Genomic DNA, 5,218 nt, shown 5'->3' on the forward strand with positions numbered 1-5,218 from the left:
AAGTAGAAAGGCGACACCTCCCTCGTGCAGGTAGGGCTTTTCTGAAGCTTTGTCTTGTAGCCGCCTTCCTGCTTAAAAGGGTGCTCACTGGAACACAACAGCCCCTCCCACCCTCCTGAAGCCTTACAGATGACCTCCTGGTAAAGATTCCTGCACTTATAAAACCTGTTCTTACTCATTTTATTGACGTTCTTATCAAAAAGCTCCACCCACTGAACTTTAACTTCCTAAGCAGAATTATTTCCTTTTTCTTCCTAAAGCAAAGATACCATCCTGCCAAGGCAGGACATTTTTATGGCTCCTTCGAACCCAAATGCATCACTTAGATTTATAAGAAACACACCCAGTGCCAAACCCTTAGGGTACATGTTCCAAACAAGGTGGGGGATGATTAACAGGCAAAAAACCTTCTCAGACCTCAACTCGCTGTTGCCTTCCTCCCCACACACTGAGAAAGAAAGGGGCTGCTGACGAAACCCCCTCAAAGGAAGGTCTAGGTTCAGCTGCGGGAATGGTGAGCTGTCAAGTGCCTGCCAGTGCATCCGAGCTGCGAAGAGGGCATGTTGGGTGAGAAGTGATTTCTGAGGTAACCAGGACGCACCCCAGCTCTGCAGAGAGCTGGCTCTATTTCATTGTTCTCTCCTAGTGCTGTTTCCCGGGAAGGAAGCCTTTATGGCGTTCTGGAGATGAGTTGCAGGGCCACTTTGCGGTGACTGAGATGACCGTGAGCAGCGTTTCTAATTGTGGCCTGAGGCTCAGGCCGTGCCTGGATGAGGACAGGCCCATCTTTGCAGCCTCCTCTTCAAAAAGATCCCCTGTTGCAGACATGCCAACTGGCCAAATCTTTTTCTTCCAACCGATGAATTTGCTGGGGAACTGGAAGAAGTCAGGGTGTCTTTAGGCTTCCCACTTGTACTTTTCAATTTTAGGGTATTTTTATAGTAATTTTGGCAAACTGTGACAGCAACCGATTTTCAGTGCAATAGCATAAGGAGGGAGCAAAAAAAAAAATTTTTTTTTTTTCAGAGCCAGATTTCTGTCCCCGGCACAGATCAGCTGCTCCAAAAAAGCAGGGGCCAGGGGAAGCAGATCTTTCATAATTCAGTGAAGAGGAGAAGGTGGCCAGCAAGGATGCTGTAATTTAAACAGACAGAAGCACTGAGATGGAAAATGTGCTTTTTGAGGTGTGTGCTCGGGACCCATATTTTCAGAAGAGTCCTAGGGTGCTGGGTAATGGCTTTGGAACTTGTTCATTTATCTTTATCAACTGTCTGCTAAGAAAGAAGGTGAAATGACTCCTTTCACACCTTAAACAGAGACTCCTAGAGGGGTAGGAGCTGAAGTGACCCTTATCTAACACAGAGAACAGGCGTGCTGTGAGGGTCCTTAGAAGTAATTTACTGCAGCCCCTTCATTTTACAGATGGAGCGTCTGAGGCCCCAGGGAGGGACGGTGGCTTCCCCTAGACCACACAGCTCCAGGGCAGATCTGGAGGTAAAGCCAGGTTTTTTCATGGCCCCTGCTTTTTATTCTTAACCTCAGCACACTGCCCTCGGTTTTCACAGATGTTACTTTTTTGGTCATTTGAATCAAACTGGTTTCTAGATGCTCGGTTTTAAGAAATATGAGGGAACCCCGCTTTGCCGTGAGGACACAGAGTCTGTAAGAGCCGTGTTCTGTGCCTTTATTACACATTCTGATACAATTTCTGTCTGTCTAACATTTTATTTCTGTTCCAAGCCTCCTGGGTGGAAGAGAGCATCAATTTCTAAGGGACCCTGGGTGAACAGCACTAGAGCCATCTAACAACGACTGCATATGATGAGAAGCTTCCAGGAGCTGGAAAGAGTCTTACAACCCAGGAGATGGATGCCTCTGGTGATTCAGGATTGTCAGCCTCAGTGAGGCTGGCGGCACAGCCCAGCAAAACTATTCCATGTCCCTGGTTAACTCACTCTTCTCCTCAAGTCTTCTCTCCCCTCAACCTTCAGATGCTCCATGTCCTTCAGCAGATCACCTATGTCAGGGTGGCCACAGGCATCTAGCAAGTACTCCTTAAATGTCCCATTGCTCGCTGTCCCAGGCCACAGTGTTCATGACTTTGCTAGCCTTCTTTTCTCTTTTCACAATAGAATCTCGGTAGCACATCTATAGCCAATCCACCACTTACACTTGGGACTCCATTCCCTCACGCATTTTAAGTAACCCCACACTGTTGATTGTATATATTTTCTCAGTTTCAACCCCTAGGGAGCATTTGATAGAATTAACAATCTCTTCTCCTTAAAACACTCTTTCCTCAGCGTGGGTGTCACCAGCCTCTGTTGTTTCCTCCTTTCTCTTTGTACCTTTTTGCTTGCTGTGCAGGTATATTCCTCTAACTCAGCAGTTTTCAAACATTTTGACTTCAAGACCCTTTTACAATCTTAAAAGTTATTGCGGGCCCCAAAAGAGATTTCGCTTACTGTATTGGAAAGCAAAACTGGAAAAACTTAAAAATATTTATTATGTTGCTTAAACAGAACAATAAGAATCCTGTTACATAAATGACTTATTTTTATGAAAATAGCTAGTTTCCCAAACAAATTAAATTTGTTTTCCGAAACAAATAAGATTAGTGAGAAGAGTGACATTGGTTTGCATTTTTGCAAATCTCTTTAGTGTGTGACTCTGATTTAAAACAAGATCATTGGAATCTCATATTTACTTCTGTATGCAATCTTTTTTGTGTGTAAACAACTTTGTTAACATGTAATTCACACACCATTCAGTTCAATAATTTGTACAATTAAAGGGCTTTTAGTGTATTTCACAGGGTTGTAAAACAATCATCACAATCCATTTTAGAACATTTTTGTCATCCCCAAAAGAAACTCCATACCCATTAGCAGTAGCTTCCCATTGCCTCCCAACCTCCCTAGCCATAGGAATAATATTCCTCTGAATGGATATACCATATTTTGTTTATTCCTTTTTCAATTGATGGATATGTTTTTGTCTGCCCCACATACACACTTTTGGCTATTATAAATAGAGCTGTTATGAATATTCAGGCACAAATTTTGTGTGGACTTTTGTTTTAGTTTCTCTTGGGTATATACCTAGGAGAATTTCTTGGTCATATGGTGACTCTATGTTTAACATTTTAAGGAGATGCTAAACTGATTTCCAAAATGGGTACAGCATTTTACATATCCACCTGCAATGTTTGAGGTTACCAATTTCTCTACATCCTTGCCAACACTTATGTCTTTTAGAAAAGTATAGCCATCCTGGTGGATGGGAAGGGATACTTCATTGCGGTTTTGATTTGTATTTCCCTAAAGTCTAATGAAGCTGACCATATTTTTTATGTGGTTTCTTGCCATTCATATATCTACTTTGGAAAAATGTCTATTCAAAATCTTTGGACATTTAAAATTTGTTTTTATTTGGGTTGTCATTTTTATCATTAAATTGTAAATGATCTTTATACATTCTGGATACCAGTCTTTTATCAGATACATGATTTGCAAATATTTTCTCCCATTCCTCACATCATCTTTTCACTTTCTTGATAGTATTCTAAAAATATAAAATATTTTATTTTGATGAAATCCAAATTACATATTTATCCTTTTGTTACTTGTGTTTTTTGTGTCATATCTCCAAAAACATTTCCCAAGGTCATAAAGATTTACTCTTATGTTCTCTTCTAAGAATTTTAAGTCTTTAGTTGTTAAATTTATTCTATGACCATTTTGAATTAGTTTGCATAGATGTTAAGTTGGGGCCTAACTTTATTTTCTTTCATCTTAACAATGTCAAATATTCCAATCCATGAACATGGGATGTCTATCCATATATTTATGCCTTCTTTAAGTTCTTTCAACAATGTTTTGTAGCTTTCATTGTACAGATTTTTGACTTTTTTGTTTAATTTATTTGTAAATATTTTATTTGTTTTTTGATGCTATTATAAGTCAAATTACTTTCTTAATTTCATTTTTGGATTGTTCATTATTGTACATATAAATACAATTGATCTACCCTGAAATTTTGCTAAATTTACTAGTTCTAATTGTTTATTAGTGGATTCATTAGGATATTCTATACACAAAGTCATGTCACCTGAAAAGAGAATTAATTTTACTTCTTTTTTTCCATAGTATTCCTTTATAATCCTTTTTATTTCTGTAAGATTGGTAATGATGAACCTGTTTCATTTTTTATTTTAATAATTTGAGTCTTCTTTCTATCTTTTCAGTCTAGCAAATGATTTGCCAATTTTGTTGATCTTTTCAAAGAACTAACTTTTGGTTTCATTAATTTTTTCTATTGTTTTTATCGTCTCTGTTTCATTTACTTCTGTTCTAGTTTTTATTGTTTTCTTCCTTCTGCTTGCTCTAGGTTTAGCTTGCTCTTCTTTTTTCAGTGTTTTAAGGTGAAAAGGTAGGTTGTTGCTTTGATATCTTTCTTTTTTTTCTAAAATATTTTTAACTAAAACTTTCCCTCCAAGTACAGCTTTAGCTGCATCTCCTAAATTTTGGTTTGCTGTGTCTTCATTTTCATTCATCCTAAAGTATTTTCTAATTTCCCTAGGGATTTCTTCTTTGACTCAATAGTTATTTAGGAGTGTGTTTTTTAATTTCCACATATTTGCAAGTTTTCCAAATTTCTTTTTTTCACTGATTTCTAATTTCATTCCATTGAGGTCAGAGAACATGGTTAGTATGATTTCCATTCTTTAACATTTATCAAGGCTTATTTTATGGCCTCCTATTTTGTCTGTCCTGGAGAATGTGCCAAGTGTATTTAAGAAGAATATTTATTCTGCTGTTATTGCATGGATTGTCTATTAGGTCTAGTTGGCTTACAGTGTTGTTCAAGTCTTCTGTTTCTTTGTTGATTTTCTGCTTCATGTTCTATCCTTATTGAAAGTAGAGTATTGAAGTTTCTAATTGCTATTGCTGAATTGTCTATTTTTCCCTTTAATTGTCAGTTTTTGCTTTGTGTATTTTGGGGCTGTGTTGTTAAGAGCCCTTTTATTATTATAAAATGTCCTTCATTATCTCTAGTAACATTTTTTTTTTGTTTTAAAGTTTATTTGTTTTGATGTTATATTGTAGCTACACCTGCCTCTTTTATGGTTATCGTTTGCAAGGTGTATATTTTCCATCACTTTACTTTCAAATTATTTGTCTTTAAATCTAATGTGTCTCCTCTATACAGAATAGTT

The 5,218-nt window shown here is 37.6% G+C and overlaps 1 long non-coding RNA gene across 1 annotated transcript; it reads left to right on the forward strand.

The window, feature by feature from the left end:
* Positions 1–410: 410 nt before the first annotated feature.
* LOC101438278 (uncharacterized) lies at positions 411–3,864 on the forward strand. Its single transcript, XR_001118621.2, has 3 exons — positions 411–586; positions 1,027–1,184; positions 1,741–3,864. It is a non-coding gene; the product is annotated as an uncharacterized lncRNA (long non-coding RNA).
* The last annotated feature ends 1,354 nt before the right edge of the window (positions 3,865–5,218 follow it).

Source organism: Dasypus novemcinctus, chromosome 5 (genome assembly GCF_030445035.2).
Source record: "Dasypus novemcinctus isolate mDasNov1 chromosome 5, mDasNov1.1.hap2, whole genome shotgun sequence".
Lineage (NCBI taxonomy): Eukaryota > Metazoa > Chordata > Mammalia > Cingulata > Dasypodidae > Dasypus > Dasypus novemcinctus.